This window comes from Pyxicephalus adspersus, chromosome 5, assembly GCF_032062135.1.
Source record: "Pyxicephalus adspersus chromosome 5, UCB_Pads_2.0, whole genome shotgun sequence".
In the NCBI taxonomy this organism is placed as follows: Eukaryota; Metazoa; Chordata; class Amphibia; order Anura; family Pyxicephalidae; genus Pyxicephalus; species Pyxicephalus adspersus.
The window spans coordinates 55,064,091-55,082,335 of NC_092862.1; the positions used below are offsets into that span (position 1 = coordinate 55,064,091).

At 36.2% G+C, this 18,245-nt stretch overlaps 1 long non-coding RNA gene across 1 annotated transcript; it reads right to left on the reverse strand.

Annotated features, from left to right (window-relative positions):
- Positions 1 to 15,392: 15,392 nt before the first annotated feature.
- On the reverse strand, positions 15,393 to 17,653 carry LOC140331998 (uncharacterized). The gene is made up of 2 exons (XR_011921009.1): positions 17,525 to 17,653; positions 15,393 to 17,244 (listed from the first exon to the last, which is right to left on the reverse strand). It is a non-coding gene; the product is annotated as an uncharacterized lncRNA (long non-coding RNA).
- Positions 17,654 to 18,245: the final 592 nt, after the last annotated feature.

Here is an 18,245-nt window from a genome sequence, read left to right on the forward strand (position 1 = left end):
CCCGGCGCACAGAAAGCGCTGGGCGCTGCCATCTTCAGTCTTCTCTTCCAGGCTTCTTTCTTCGTCATGCAATCTCTCACTGCGCAGGTGTGACATCTAGTGACGTAGCCGCTGTGAAGGGGAAAAAAAAGACATCGAGATTGCATCTCTGTTCCCTAGGAAGAAAAAATGTCCCTTTTACACATGCCTGAGATAAGGGCATGCACAGAAGGAGTAGCTGGAGCCTTTCGGGATGCATGATGTAGGTTTTAAATCCACCTTAAAAAAAAAAAAAGCACTAACATCCTCATATAGAAGGGCTGGCTTCCCTTCTATGTAAAGTAAAAATGTTGAGTTTAGGTACATCTTCCAGTTCTGGCTCTTGCCAGTCCCCTCTTGCTTTGCTTTCAAAGCTTTGCACTGTGCACAAACTAGAGTGGCATTGCAGTCATGGAATTTCACCACCATGTGCAAGTGATTGATGACCTGATGGTTGGGGAACAGTGAGGCTGCTTCCAAGATGGTAGTCAGCAATGATACGAATTGGGTGTACGGAACGAGGATAAGAATGGTTGGAACATTTAATTGATATGGTATGTAAAATTTGGCTTGGAGTTTTTTAAGCATGGAACATGTGGTATAGAAGAAGGAACCAGGGTGAGCTGCCCTTCTGTGAAAATGAATTATGACTTCTTCTTCGAATAATAAATTCCTTCCCAGTGCCTGCTGCTATATTAGTTAAGGCTAATGACTGCCCAAGTGATTACCCAAGTGCAATTCACATTAGGGTCAGAAAACTCCTTGACATTTTCCAAGCCTGTTTTCTTTGAACCCACTCAGACATACCTTAGATTGGGGTCTAATGAAAGCTGTCGCTAAGGGGGGTGTCTCAGTTGGCTGGCATCATCTCTAATCAGCACCAGAAAAAAATGTGAATACTGCTGGCTATTTATATTACATGGCCAGGTACCAAGTAGACAATGGTCAGCAGTCCCATGGGCTACCAGTTATTAGGGGCAATACCTTACCCCCCCCCCAAAAAAAAAATAAAACACCATTTACAAACCATTTGGCAAGGTGAACAATCAGCTTGTATGTTTGCATGACAACAATTTTTTTAGGTAATGAGAGACAGAGTAGATAGTTAAAGGGGATCTCTCCATGGATTAGATATCTCCTCTTAGCTGCAGTCATTATCTGACTACTTTCTACAAATCTCAACTTCCTGTTAAATAGAATGCATGATAGGTGCTATCAAAGACCAACAGGGAGGTTAACAGAAAGGGGGGCTACAGCAATGTGTGAAGACCCTGGGAGGTGTCTTCAGAAAGATCCTGTTGTGCATTTGGGAGTCTGGCAAAGGCTGCATGGTTACATTAGGTGTTTTTTTCTTACTCTATATATATTTTTTGTCTGCTTTATAATAGTATAAGGCTTTAAATTATTCAATGAGTTGCTATTTTTGAAAGAATCCCCTAGCATCAGCTATATTGAGTCATTTATTAGCACTCATAAAATGCGCTTTTTAAAATATATCTAATATTTTATCAACAAATGTATTTATTATTTAAAACTAAGGCATTTTGTCATTTATTTGTAATTTTTTTTAAATGGCACATTGGCTGGCATCACTTTTCTGTCTCTATGTTAAAATACCTAATGCCTATAATCTTTCTATATTCAATAAAAAAAAGCTTATGAGCTGACCTATTTTCATAAGAAGATGTTTATGCAAAGAAAATCTTGGAGGTTAAATAAGGAATAATGCTAGAACAAAACATAACTAAGATCATCCCTAAGATCTTATAAAACTTCTCAATCCCATACAAGGGGGAGATATTAATCATAAAGAATACTCTAATACTTTAATTCCCTTCCTTGCAAGATTATTGAAAGCTATGTATCCTGCGGGATATTGGCTTGGGAAATAGAGTTACATGCATACAGTCTAGCCCTTTAAATTCTTATAAATATGCGCAGTTTATATTGATTATTTATACAATTGTATACTTTGCATTAAAATAATAATTGTATTTTTAGGTTTTGTGTTCATTAGATATTTGAATACCATGCAAACCTCAATGCCAGGTTTGCTGGATCACCCAGCTTCACTGATGAAATTGTATCCTTTCTAGCCTTGGAGAGCTTTAATAAATTAGGCCCATAGGGTATATAAATCCTTGTGGATAAATTGTACACTAAAAATTTGGGTATGCAAACCCAAAATCTTTTTTTTCACTATGACGGGTATCATGGCAAACTTCTTCTGATAACAACATTTTCCTTTGCAGACTGACAACACTAAGCTACTGCTTCTCAGTTAGCAATAATGTTGTCATCTTTATGTTACACCCCTTTGTGTTACTTAGTTGGCCATTGGGCTGCCTGTTACATCTATTCGATGGGCTCCCAGTCAGTCCAGGCTGACAACACTGCTACTGGTTTAGCATTGTCAGCCGTGAAATGCACTTTAGGTAAAACAAATATACGCCATTGAAACATATGTGTGTGTGTGTATATATGTGTATATATATTTATATATATATATATATATATATATATATATATATATATATATATACTATTTGACCTGCCAAAGATTTTACAATATTGTTCTCTGCCAGTCCAGTGTTTCTCAAACTTTTTAACGTTGGGCAAATAACTTTCAGATCTTCAGGAAATCCCTGCCACAATTACTATATCCACAGCTTACTGTACATTAGCTTAAAGGTCTTTGAGTAGAATGCCTCTTACATTACTGGCCAGAGAGAAGAATGTCATACTTACAGCCAAAAAGATCATTGGTGTTAAAATTGACCTGAGAAGCATGGATTGCTCCTAACTTAATGAACCCCTAGCGAACCTTTGGAGGAAACCTGGTTTAGAAACACTGTGCTAGTTCATGTGGAATCTGGCGGCTGCTAACCCATTTCATCAGGGAAGCTAAAAAGCGTGCAATCACATTATGGTGCCTGCTAGCAGTTTTTTTTATCAATTGAATCAAGTTTCCATAATGAGAGTATTTCCACCTAAAACTAATTTTCAAGGATTTACACTTCTTTATTTAAATAACAAATGTGCAGGTACTTCTATAACCAGTGTTCAATCGTCATAACTGTAAATATGTACACTCTTATAATTATAATATTACTGCCATCAAATAATTATATGAGAAACTGTTTGGAAACCTGTATATAAAAAGAATAATAATTAATAAGTGGAAAAGTCATTATAATAAATAATTGTTACTGATGAATGGATAAAGAATGTTGCTTTTAATCAATCTTTAAATTAATTTATTTTAATTTTTAATGTGATTCTTTGGCTATACAATTACTAGCAGCAACCCATTTGTTATTAAATCATATAAATAACTGCATTAAAAGCTGGATATGTCTGCATGGAATTATAATGTTTATCAGTGTAAAGTATGTCACTATGCAATATATCATCAAAGTAGAGCTTATGGAGAACAATGATAGATATGATTTATCTTGAGAAAATATTAGCAAAGGGATTTGTTTAATCTAATATCAGTTATAAAGCATTCTGTAATCTCATGCATTATGTGGACAATGTATAAAGATGTATAAAGAGAGGGGATGATCTTGAATTAGCATGGCGTACAAATCAGCTTTGGATTTTTTTATCAGATTAAAATGGTTTATTCATTACTAAGCTTACAGTATAGATCATTAACACTTCTAGTAGTACTAATAAAAATAGTAAAAGCAATTATTTTCTGCATCCCAAAGTTTTCTTTGTTAACTTTGGGGAATTATAAATTTGTAAGCCATTGTTAGGTGTCTAAAAATGTGCTAAACCAGCTGCTGGAAGAAATTTACTGTGGGAGTGATGTATTGCATTACTGGAAACATCATGCCAGAAATGGATACATTCAGCATTTAGTTGGTGAGGTCACCTTCTCTTCAAAGAATGATGCCCTGGATGAAACATTGACCATTGGTGGGAAAGGGTAATTGAAAACGATGCTAAATTTTGAAGTCACCTACTATTTTCAAGGTCGTTAACATCAACTTCAGACAAAACATATATCGATGGCTCAGAAAAGTCATATATGGGTTTTTATACATTTCTTTGATTTTGTGATAGACTCATAGATTCTAAACTTTTAATTCTAAGTTCAACTTAATGTTATAATATTTGATAAAATAATTATTAAGGGATGGTACTTCATTAAAAGATACAGTAACTCATATTTAAAATATGTAACTAATGTAGTTAAAGTGTACCATTCATTTAGCTGTAAACAATGTTCTGTAAAACTGAACAGATATCTGATTATCAGACATAGCACAAAGCATAGTGAAAAAATGTATAAATAGTGCATTAGATTTTATTTAAACAGTCCTGACAAATAAAGGTCATGGATGAAAACATAAGAAAATATTACTTTTTAAATCCTTAAATCAACAAAAATATCAAAAGAAATCATACTGTATTGCAGAAAAAGTAACACCCAAAGCTGGTATTGTCCCCTCTAGAGAAACAATTTCTTGCGTGCATTATGCATATTTCACCTTTATGATTTTGGCTTTACCATCACCATGATATTGGCACAGTGAACTTTTTGACTTCTTTCAGTTGCAAAACGTTTGTAGATTTTCTTGAATCAACTTCCTTTCTCAAATTACCTTACTACATTTCAATGTGGTTCTTGTCCAGGGTTTGACTATGCCAGTCCATAAACCTTAATTTTTTCTATTCAAGCCATTTCTTGGTGTATTTTCCAGTATACTTTATAATATTAATCTGAAGATCGATTTATGATTTACCTTGAACCTCACATTCTTCTCCAACACACTTTGACTTGATGCAGAATTCATAGTTGGCTTGATAACTGAAAGCTGCTCAAACCCTGAGGTAGGGAAACTTCCCAAACCATAGCATTTCCATCACCACGCTTTACCTTTGGTGTAAGGTTCTAATCCTGAAATGCTGTGTTTGGTTTGTCTATTGTTACTGTGGCCAAACTACTATCTTTATTTGTATTAATCAACAGTACATTGGGCCTGATGTATAAAAGCTCTCCAAGGCTGCGGAAGATATATTTTCATCAATGAACCTCTGTGATCCAGCAATCCCGGAATGAATTTCTTAAAAGTCATTTGTTATTTGTCAGTAAATGTTTTCAATCCTGGATTCAAATCCATTCCTGGTTTGTTGGATCACCCGGGTTCACAGATGGATGTGTATTGTCTCCAGCCTTAGAGGGCTTTAATAAATCAAGCCCATTGTTCCATAAGCTGGAAGTTCTGGATTTCTGCCTATAGGTTCAAAGGCAAACAGTGGTCTGTACTAATCCATCATCTATAACTTGTATTCTGTAAAGGCTATTACCTTGCACACCTCAGCAGGTTACATCGGGGCAATCCCTTGTCAAATATACATGCATGCTTGCTAACATCATTTTTTTTAGCCTGAAATGTGCAGTTCTTAGGGTGAATTTTCTTGGTTTTTCTGAGGCCCTTAGAGAGCTAGATCTGTACACAATTAAACCACACACATCAAGTTAGGAGTAAGTAACACATAAAGTATAGGTATTAGGAGTGTAATGCACAGGATGTATGTGCCACTAGTATGTAACACACAGATCACAGGGGCTTAAAACGGGTTTAGTAAAGAATGCCACTGATGCAAAGTGCAGAGATAGCTAGAAAGTAATGCAAATAGTGTCAGGTTTGGTCAGGAGTAAACAATCCACAGAATGTAAGGTTCTGGAGTATGTAGGGTGCAGGGGTCTGAGGTGCTTAGGGTATGGAATATAGAGGTTAGGAGATCATAAGTCACAGAGTGTAAGAGCCAGGAGTGTGAAACATGCAAACTACAGAATTTAGGGTTAGGCAATGCATAGATTGCAGATGTAGACAGGATTTGGCAATCAGGAATAAGTAATGTGTATAGTTAGGTGTGTAACACAAAGAGAGCATAACACACAAAGTACAAGGGTCAAGGTTAGGTAATGCACATATGGCAGTGATCAGGAGTGTGTAACACAGGATGCGCAATGGTCAGGACTGTGTAACACATAGTTTTAGGGATCAGTAAGTAATGCACTGAATAAAGGGGTCAATCCTAACTAATGCAGAATAGAGTGGTGACAAGCAAGTAATAAACAGATTGCAGGGGTCAGGAGAAAGAAGCAGAGGTCAGGGATGTCTAGTGGTCGCAGTGGTCGGAAATATGCAAGATGTAGACTGTAGGTAACATGTACCATCCCAAAAAAACATATACAGTGGAGTCCAACAGAGTAAGGGAAGTCCATAAAACAGAACATCAGTATAAATTAAGTATACAGGAATTTCTTTTTTGATTGTCAAATGAACAGGCATTTTCTTTGGATGATTTTTTTATCCCATGCTTCTGAAGACTACTGGAATATTTTGGATTTTCTAAGTCCTAAGTCTAGGTAAAATGGTTACCAGGACAAATAAAGAGGGTGAATTTACTTAGTAGATGTGCAGGTGTTCTAAATATTTCTTTCTCTCTCCCAAAAATGTTAATAGACATTCAATTACATAGATAACCTTCCAACCACCCGAGCTAACTAATCTAGGAATGCCTCCATAATCACATTGATATTTTGCATTGTACAAAAAAAAAATAAGTTAAAACTACTCAATTTATACCTGTAAAAACTAACCAGTTCATGTTCTTAAAACAATTTTTTAGCACTGTCAGTGCAATGAACAATATTACGCCTCTGGTGACGTTTAAAATTAATATAAAACTCACATGAATTATTAGTAGAGTATATAGCATTAATTTGCATCACTATTGAATAGACATTTTTAAATTTACCAAGTTGAAGCACCAAGTATAGAGTACATATTAAAATGAATACATTTTTATTGAATAAACTAGTCTATATTTTTATCTCATTTTAGGACACATTCCTAATTCAATAACACATTGAGAACTGATATTCTTCAGTATGCTTGTAGAATGGAATGTAAAAACATTATACATTCTGACCAACTATAAAATACATACATAAAGAATGTATATAACATAGCAGTAAGCAAAACAGCGAACAAAAGGAGCTTAATAAAAAACATGTTTGTATAAAACATATAAGCAAAACAGAAGCATCTAATCATGCAAACATTTTGGCACACAATGGAACACAACAGTTGATGTTGAATAGTAATGAACGAAGGGAAAGAAATCTGAAACAGACCTGGGCTCTACAATCACTTTATAGAATCGGTAGCAGTCCAACCAAAATACTGTTAATACGTGTGTCAACACAATGAGTGAACTTCATAGTGTGAATGCATTTGAACAGTTTAAGAAATGGAATAAAGAATTTCCTCCGGGACATACTTTTCTTTTTCACTCAGAGATTCTTCATTATGCTGGCATTGTGATACTTCTCTTTTATTTGTGTAAAGATTAAATTGCACATCCCTCACTGTGCTTTTTCTGCTCCAACTGTCATAGGTCATTGACCTTCATGGAAGTGAGATAATAGATACACCGTCTGTTATTTGGGTTGGCGGTGTTCTTCCACAGTCCAGTACTTCTCTATTGTTACATTTTGAAAGCAATTAAATAAAAACTTGATGAAACAACACCAACTTTAGAACAGTATTTCATATGGTTACGTTATTATCATTTGATAAAATGCTTAATAAACTAACTGGATTGATTTTTTTCATAGCTGTCAATATTCTCGGTGCCTATTATTCTAATAAAGTGGGCTTTTGAACATCTTACTCCTTTAAGAATTTCAGATTCAGAAGAGCTTGAAATGGCTTACACGAATAAATAAATATAAGAGTCTGAATTACACAGCAGATACAACTGAAAAGTTTGAATTTATGTTTAGAAATAAGCCTAAAAATCAATAAAAAGCAAACAGCATAACTAACGCCAAATATGATCATATGCCAAGCCTTTATTCAACACACACACAGGTGTGCTATACCTTCAGATTTGCACAGTTGTACAGGTTTCTCTCCTCTATTTTGCTACACATGAAAAGCGCCTTACCATTGTGCATTAGATGCTGCAGTAAGTATGATAAAACTTGTGTCATCTCCTGGCTTAGAGATGTCCAGTACTATCCAACCTTTTACTCCCCAATCTTGAAGTTGTTGACCTACCAACTTTGTTATTTAGATTTCACTTCTTTCAATCATCAAGGCTCAGAAACACCTCTTCTCTACTTCGTCCATGTAGGCAAAAATGTTTGCTTGACTTTCTACCCTCAGCTACATATATATATATATATATATATATATATATATATATATATATTAAATAAAAGATATATCTCATTGCTACTTTTCCTTTTCTTTAGGCTGACAAAATCAAAATTAAATAGTCTGTATTTCTTGTTGTAAAGAACATTTGATACAATGTAATAACCAATTGTTAGGCCCCTGTTTTGGTGCATATGGCCATTTATACCGTACCTAATAGAGCATGCTCTAACATAGGACTTTACCTTCCAGCTTGCATGGGTGAATAAAGGTAAGCTCTAATACACATGAGCAGATTCACTACCAACTGTCCACTCTTGCAACCAGTTAGATAAATTAATAAATTTGGTAATTGATCGTTTGGAAGACCCAAAACGCATGTATGAGATTCTGCCCTTTAAATCATTTTTTTACAAGATGTACTTGAATATTTACACAGCTAATACAACTCTAATTTTTTAATCAGATCACAAATAAAAATCTGCCCATGTGTACTAGGCTTATGTATGAGCCATTTATACTGGCCTATAGTAGAGTGAATCTGCTGTTTTGCCCTTAATAAGTAAAGAACAGGTTCATTTAAAGTTTACCATGGATCTATATTTAATATCTCTCACAGAAATCATAGTATAACCCCTACCAATTTCACCTGCTTTTCTCATTAGATGAATGGTCCCATCTTTATGTGAGTTAATAAGTAAGTTCTAGGCTCAAGTGATTGCTTAAAAATGAAGCAGTCTTGTTTATCATGTTGCCTTTAGAGTTCCTGCAGTGTTCAAAGATGTCTAACACATATAAACCTGAACTTCTTATCATCAAACTTACAATGGCTCACAACATCAGCATTGGATGAAAAAGGTACTAAAGATATGCATCATCTTGCCAACATCAGACTTATGATAAAATCCCTGCCTAAGTTACTTGCCTGGGGTTTACTGTGTTTAATAACGTACACCATATTGTTCCTGTTTATTGAAGCATGCCACGAATTCTAAGTAATGGGATCAATAAATGGTTTGACCTTATTTAATAAAGCGAATGTCAATGTGCAAAATGGAATAGAACACAGTAGTCATGGGCTTTTGCTGGTCCCTCATCACTCTTGATTAATGTTAGCTAAGTGCACGTTTTAACACATCCACTATAAAGATGATGGATCAATCTGGTGGACATATATGTGTATGCTCACCAACACTGTTGCAGTTACATTACGCATATTGAAGAAAGAGGGAGTTTTGGCACCAAACCACCAAGACTGTCCGATTTTGAAGCCATTGCTAGCTGGTTAGTCACCCCTTCTTCTTAGTACAGCCATTACTTAAGCTTTGCAGCCGCCTTTATTAATATCTATAACCCCCTTTCTACAGCCCGAAGCTGTCAATACTGCACTTATGCATGCGTCAACTGACTCCATAAATCTATCATCGCCCTTATTCAGGGATCACCCCTTTAACCTTGTTCACCCATTGCATAGCTTTTGTAACCATTAACCTCCTTGTTTAACCATTATTCCAATTTCCTGCTACTGACCTCTTCTTTATCTCCTTCTGAAACCATTATTATTTTTTAATCATGCTACCACATTTTCTAAAGGTCCTCTAAAGGTTTTCACCAGTTGTATGCAGACCAAAGAAGGCATTGTGGTGTGCAGATATGATGACATACCATGTAATCATGCAACCACACTAGATGAGTGTGAGTATTGGAAAACTTTACATATATATATATATATATATATATATATATATATATACATGATATAAATACTAAACATGGCAATTGTTGGCTCAGGAATCAGAGCACAAGGCACCTAACCTTAGATGTATGCCTTGTGTGCCTGGTCCTAGCAAATATACTGCAATTTCCTCTTGAACTCTTGAAGAGAACAATTTATTGTGCATATTCCAAATCTATCCCAATCTCTATTTTTTGCAGTGTAAAAAGTGTCTGCCAATGCCGCTAACTTTTCCCTCTTACTAGTAGATTTTTCCCACCAGCTGGTTGTTACTGTGTACTGAATATCATGTCCCAGCAGTGCATACTTGTGCCAGTTAAGAGTTTGTAAATAGATTGCTGGACATTAAGCCTATTATTCTGACTAATAATTCCCTGGAAAACTCCTGTCAGTGTTTGTTCTACATTTTACTTAAAGTTTCTGTGATTAAGATGATCATTGGCATTTTACCTCTACTGTCACTGTATGCTCTATCTGTTGAAGCTTGGGTGGGCAGACACTGGCTGCAGTACTGTATCACTAGCGGGAGGTGACTTACAAATAATGAACAATTACTAGACCTGAATTCGGTCTCTTGTAATACCTTGTTCAACAGAATACTAATTTGGAGAGCAAAGATTAAGAACCATTTACAATTGATGATTTCAATAGCGGTTCTTCCAAGGAACATGCTTACTGTAGGAGAGATAGCACTCTGGCCTTTGCAGTGCTAGATACCAGGTATGAATCTCCACCAAGGTACTATCTGAATGGAGTTTGCATGTTGCCCCCCGTGTTAGCATGGGTTTCCCCTGGGTACTCCGTTTTTTTGGCTTCCCCCCCAAATTGTTGTTAGATTGTATTAAAGACATATGACTATCGTAAGGACTTGTGAGCCCCTTTGAGGGACAGGTAATGACATGACTACGTTGCATATTATGTCGGCACTATATAAAAACTAGTTAATAATGGTTGAGTGTGCAGTTTACCGAAAGTCTGAAATTAGCAATAGTGTACGTGTATAACAATAACAATAACAGCTATGGCTTTCAGCAAAGCTGGGCTCCAGGCAAGCAGCTACAGTACATACACAGATACAAAACATATATGTGGCCTGTTATGCATTTTAATTTTTTTCCATTTTGTCCTGAGATTAATACAGCTTTGCCACAAAACAAAGACAAAGACCTAATATTTGTTGTTGTAGTGCAATAACACTTACAGGTCGTGTCCCTCCCTCAGCCTGTGATTGGACAGTAGAAGAAGAAAAAGCAGACTGAGGGGCTCATCTTTTCCTATAGGTCTCCTCTCTTCTTCTATCAGCACATAAGCATTGTGTTATTTCTGGATGTCTCCCAGTTTATAGTCTGTAGTACGGAGAATGGATTAGGCTGATACCAAGGTACACGGATGCACTCCAAAAATACATTCTTATGATGCATTTAGGAATACAATACAATAAAAAATATTAAGATGTGTATTTTATATCTGTGTAGGGTTCATCTGTAAGTGATTATAACAATCAAGCACATACACTTTGAGGTTGTTTTACTAAAGTAGCTTAGGTTGTTTTAGTAAAGTGAAATATTACTCTGCACAAGATAATTCACTCAGTGAACCTTTGCTGATTTAGACCATCCAAATATGTTCAAGCAAAATCATCCTTTGTTTTTTTACATTTCCATAATTGGGAATTCTAGTTCTAGTATTCTAGTATTAACCTAAATAAAAATTCTTTTGCAGAGTGATAATTCGTTTTGCCAAGTGAAGAACCTTAACGCTTTCTCCAAATCCACCACGTTGTCTTAACAGCCTTATTCAAGGTTTAAGTCTTTTATTGAGAAAACTATAATAAAACGAGTGTTTAAATGGTTACTGCTGTGTATTTGACTATGTATTACATTTTGTCAAATTAAAATAATGTTTGATATATGTTAGTTGCTGTTCTTACAACTGTTTTGACTTGCATTGACCCCGGTAGTGTCCCAAATGTTCCATCATTTATTGACTTCTCCTGTAAGATTAAACACTATTTTATTCTGCTCAAAGTCACACTGCTGTTTAAAGCAAAGTTGGTGGATTTTTTTCTTTTTTTTCACTCATGCTGGTCCCTTGAGTTGCTAACATGAAAATGTCCTTCTTAATGCTGTGATAAAGCTAGTGAAGTACAGGGGACATGTTTCCCTAATCTGTAATATGAATCTCCTGCTTTGTTTTCCTAGCATTTGTTGCTATTCTCTCCTCTGTAAGCACGTTTATCGAGGTCTACCAAAAGCCCAGAAGCACATAGGTCAGAGAACAGCATTTTGATGGATTATGGGATTGTAACTGTCCCTGCCAGCTGACAGCTTTTATTGGCTGGGAGGATGAGCCTGTAAACCTTTATATAATTATAGTATTAAAGCCACTGTGCCTCTGTGTTTCTGGCGCTTGTTCAGGGATCAATGTGAAGATAATTTCAAAAATGAATAGTAAGTATTGATCGTCCCTTGGTGGAGTCTTATCAGCTTCTAAACCAGAGTACTGTAGATTATAACTTCAATGTCATTTATGATGATATGATACGTATTAGAGAGTAGCAGTTTAAACAAAGAGGCGATTTAATTCACAATGGATTTTTGCAGCGTGATAGGTAATAAATCACAATCTGTGTAATCTTTAGAAATGAACACATGTTGGAAGTAGTAGTAGGGCAGATCCAGGGAGATCTGAAAATGACCAGTGAGGGCAAATATCAGCAGAGTATCCTTCTGAATGATTGGCTCTTAGTTGATTCTGACATTCAGATGACCTTGGGGCCGCGGCTAGCAGCTGCTGGTTAATTTTCTTCACTGAGGACATAGTGTAACTTTCTATCTGCCTGCCAATTACCTGACATTTCCAACTTATCACCTTATATTTTTTAGGATATTGGGAGCACATCCTTCTTTTGACATTTTAGTCATGCTTTTTTTCAAACTAAATTTTGCTGTTGCATAGAGCCAGCAAAAAAAGAAACAGGAATGAAAGTACATTTTATGGTACGACTGTTGTTTAAAAAATAGCCACTCCATTAGGGAAATAATGTATTTAAAAATGTACAAATTCGAGCACAACATTTTTAGTATAAATATATAAAAATAAATAGTGCATGAAAGAGGTGAAATCAAAATGACTGAAATAATTAGAATGTTGTTATTATTTTTGTTAATCAATAGCAGCACTGTGGCTCAGGTTAGCTCTCTGGCCTTTGCAGCACTGGGTCCATGGTTTGAATCTCAGCCAGGACATTATCTTAAAGTTTGTATGTTGCTCCCCATGTTTGTATGGGTTTGCTCCCACATTCCAAATACATGCAGTTGGGTTAATTGGCTTCCCCACAAAAAAATTGACCTTAGACTGTATTAAAGACTATAATAAGGGCAATAGATTGTGAGCCCATTTGAGGGACAGCTAGTGACATGACTATGGGCTTTGAAAAGAGCTGCATAATGTGTTTGTGTTATATAAATACTGTGTAATATTAAAATTAACAAGAATGTTGCACAGGGGTTCAATGTTTCCCAGCAAGCACAAGAGAATCTGAGATTGTGGGGTAACCTGGTAACTAAGCTCGGCCTTTTTGGCAGTTTTGCCAGAGAAAACATGCAGGTTATTACAGGGCAACATTGCTTGTCTATTTCTGCAACATCGGGGCTGATTGCGCATTCCCTAAAAATGGAAGTTAATTGAATATGAAATTCTCCTTTTTTAGCAAATATCTGACCCTCCAAGAAAGGTACAGATGTACATTTGCTCCCTTTAGCTATTCTCTCACAGAGTTAAAGTAAATATAGGCACCCACATAGTGAATAATTGGACTTCTTCACCGGTGGCGGTGGTTGGTGACTGCTACTCTATCATGATCCAACTCTGCGGCATTCAAGGAGCTGTGATGTCATGTGACTGAACCAAAAACTGAAAATGTATGCATGCAACATTGTATACAAATTTATAGTGCAGGAGATGATCGTGTCCCTGATGAGTATATTATAGGGTCAGTATGGCTACATACACACGTCAGATGACTCTCATCCGATAATTGCCTCGGAGCTGATATTAGACAAGAATCTGGCATGTTTACAGCGCTTGTCTTCAAGAAGATCATCCTGGTGGAATGATCATAATGAAAGTGAAGGGGAGAAAACACAGTGGGGTGCTACTCCATTGCTCTCCCCCCTCCCCTCTCCATGGAGCAGAATACCGCCATATGTACAGCACTCGTTCATGCATCGTCTTTTGTCGTTGGAAAGAATCCTTTCCAACGACAATTATTGAATGTGTGTACCTAGCCTAACAAGGCAGTAGTTAGGCATGCAGGACATAGTAAATGTTCAGACTGAATACTTTGAAGTTGATTCAGAGCTTTTCTAATATTTTATCAGTGAATAGCCAATGTGGGAAAATGTCTTTTTGGAACACTTCAGGAAGAGGCGTCACATAAAGCGTGTGACAAATATCACCATTTCAGGCAAGTCCAGCAGCAATCAATAGAATGGCCAAGTTCAAAGCAAAGGTCAGCATGAAGAGAAAGTCAGTTCCAAAGCAAGGATCAGTAAATAGGTAAACTGTACTAAAACAAAAAAATACTTGGTGGCAGAGTGACATAACCAGCTTCTTTAACAGAGGCAGAAGATGTACCCAACCTGATTAAATGCTGTGGTGTGAAAAAAAGTAATACAATATGAATTACCTGGTGTTAAAATGTTTCTTAAAAACCCATTTGAACTTATCATCAATGTTCAGGTATTGTTAAACTAAATATGCTGTAGCAGCAATAAACAAGAATTTACTTTGTATTCTTACCTTTATATACAGGCTTTTTTTCCTGTGCAACTGCAACAGTGCTGTTCCGTTCCCATCACACTTTGATGAACACAATTATAATCAATGCAAATTATTGAGTTTTACTGCTGCTTTATGTTGATGGTGTAATGTGTTGCTTTGCAGTTTATTTATGCATTCATTATTTATTCATATCCCAAAATTAATGGTGTATAATGCTGCCAAGCAGAAGCTGAAGGTGCGTTCTGTGTACATTTGTATTTTTTCTCCTGCTTTACTTAAAGAACATTATTTTGAGCTTTTTGTACGTATACTATGAATTCCATTTTAAACAAATGGAGAAGAGTTTAAGGACACTGCCTGAAGCATGCCATGTCCTTTAATTGCCATTTACATAGCAGAAGAATCATTAATTTCTAATTCACCTATTATTCACCCTCTTTAGAATGCTATGTCAATGTCAGTTTTGGGGCAATGGAATTAATGCAGTCTCTGAATGACTTCAGAAAGCAACCATTGCATTTTTCTTTTTCATGTGTTTTGACCTTAGTAAGGCAGTATTTAGACAAAAGCTGCTTAGGGCTCTTGTTTGGATATGATTTATGTTGCCACATTAACCCTTCATTGACCTAGAAATACAATAATATTAAAACAGTTTGACACATGGAAAATCAAAAGGCCTTTTATTGAAAGTGCTATTGTCCGCATCATAAGTTTCCTCAGTGTGATGGCACAGTTACACCATCAATTTCCTATTACTATTGAACACAGTATTGAAAAACCAATGGACAGAATCTTTTGTCATTTCTGTTCCAGTGACCAGAAAATAGCTCCAAATAAGACCTTTAATTCCTATCGCTCCAGGCTGAATTTTTATACTACTTTTGCAATCAAAGCAAATCAGTGCACACCAAATACATATGCAGTGTTTACCTATGGATGCTACGGTTAAATATTTTAAAGTACTTTTATTTTGAATTATTATTCTTACTAGCTAATACCTAGCAGGACCTTTACATATTACATATTTCTAAATGTCTTCTCAAATTCACTGGAACACATATATGCTGGAGTGTTTTAATACGCAAATTCTGACATTGTCCTTTAATCCCCACAACCAATAGGAGCAGGGGGTTGGAAAGGATCACTCATTTTTTAACACTGCCAGGAAGTATTAGAATTTATATATAGGTGTCTTAGGATTCTGTTGCTTCTTGGGCACTCAAGACAGTATTTGATATTTACTAGATAAGTCATCTGTACCCTTATTAGTTCATATGTAAAAATATAATGCTTGAAATATATATGTTGAATATCTGCTTTTAAATGTTCCACTTGGGTATTGGGCAAGCTAAAAACATATATAAATGTACATAACCAAATTTTACAGCATGAATATAATTTGTGTTGTTGAAATATGTCCCTGTTCTAGACCTGTTCAGCTGAACACATTTCAGTATTGGGGTTTGCATTCACAGTCTATCGCCAATTACTTCTATGAGACCAGCTACTAAGTATCTCCTACATTGGAAGACAGCTCTTTAAATCTGATTTCACAGCAGGATGTAAATATGGCAGACCACAACCATTGGAAGTATAGGTTAAGAGGGGGTATATTTAGGCACCTTACAGCAAAGTGCACTTTAAAAGTCTACTTAAGCTTCAAACTCCTCTTTTCTCCCCTAATCAGACATAACATAACATGGTCATTATTGTAGGCAGTAAGGTCACTGTGCAGGTCTACGTAGGGTTAGTGTTAGGAATTTCTCAGGCAGGTAGTATGGGATCACCTGGGACACAAAATCTAATAGGCATTGGTCTTCACCTGAGCACCCTACAAGGGGTGATGGGCTCTTTGCTGCAAGATGCCCTGAGGTTGCAACCCTTAAATTCACCCTACTTGAGGGGAAGGTATGGAGATGCTTTGGTGTGCAGACTGGTGTTGGCCAGCAGATAAGAGAGGGAGAGTGAGCATAATCCAAGGTCCCGGTAATGGTCAGAGCAGACAGCAAGCAGGTGTAGTCCAAGGTCCAGGCAAGTGGCAAGAGCAGGCTACAGCCAGATGTTGTCCAAAGACCAGGCAAGTGGTCAGGGCAGGCAAAAGGCAGATGTAGTCCAAGGTCCAGGCAAGCTGTTAGGCTAGATAACAGGCAGATATAGTTTAAGGTACAGGCAATGGTTGGGGTGAGAGGAAGGTAGCTAGTGCAAAATCTCAACACCAGCTACCACCACTGCTGAGGCTAAAGTAGCCTATGGATTTATAAGGGGCCCCTTTTTCCTGTGTTTGTGTATGCATACCTACCCAAAGATGTCCAAGCCTTACATGCACCCCTGCCATCTCTTTCAAGCAGTGACAGACCGGGCACTGAGAGTGCAGCAGGGAAGACCGACGTGGGATGCTGTAGGACAGCTCGGAAGAGAGCACCACGGGAACAGACAGGTAGTATGACAGGCAGTAAATTTTCATCCAACACCTCTACAAACTGTGATTTGAAATGCTTTCCATGCACAGGTTCCAAGCTAAGGGAATAATGGAGAATGCAGAAAAAAATAATTGTAAACATCAATTTGTAGCACTATAAGTAACACTGGATAACTGCACATTATACAGCATAAGACATATAAGTAAACATACAACTCTCTTGCCAGCATGCCTTAGCCCACATTCACAGTTTTAAAACAAAGAATACAAGTATGAGGTGTGCTATGTACTGTATTTGCCCCCATAATATACACAGAAAGGTGCATACAGGCTTCATTATATTAATGGTTTGCTATGAAGTGTACATGCACTACTGACCATTGTTGTAATCTCCATTATGTGCAAATCAACTTTTTTTCATGAATCCTACATTTCATATTGAATTCAGTGTAAAAGTTGGGCAAGTATTCATATAGACCTGAAGTTTACTTCTATGACATCTTCAAGCAGACTAGCAGAAGACAAGCAGAAAAAAATGGTCTTAGACCATGCTAGTTTTTATTATCCTTGAATATTATAGCAAAAGCATGGGAACAAACAAACTAAAGCAGTTAGCAATACAAATACAAATAGCAATACAAGTTCCTGAAATATTTAAACATAATGTTAGAGAGATGGACAGAATGTTATGTTCCAGTTGTATCAAAATCATTGATATAGCAGATTGATCAATTCTATTTAAAGTTCCTGTTTATAAAATGCAACAAAATCACACTTAGACTTAAAAAAATATTATAACATAATTTAATTTAATAAAATGGTACAATAATATAAGCCAAATTAGGTTCCAGACATCTATTGCTGAAAATTTAACCTTAAAGCCAGGATATTTGTCTTCAACAAATTGAGCTTTACCCAGAGGAGTTTCTTAATTAATACCTAGTTTTGATGCCACTCATGATTAAATGTATTAATTGTTTACTGTATTAAATGTAACAGTACTATATGCAGTCAGCATTCCACTAAGCTTTACAATATTGAAAAAAATCTATATTCTAAGGATTTGAAAACATGTCAGCCTACCTAAATTACATATTGA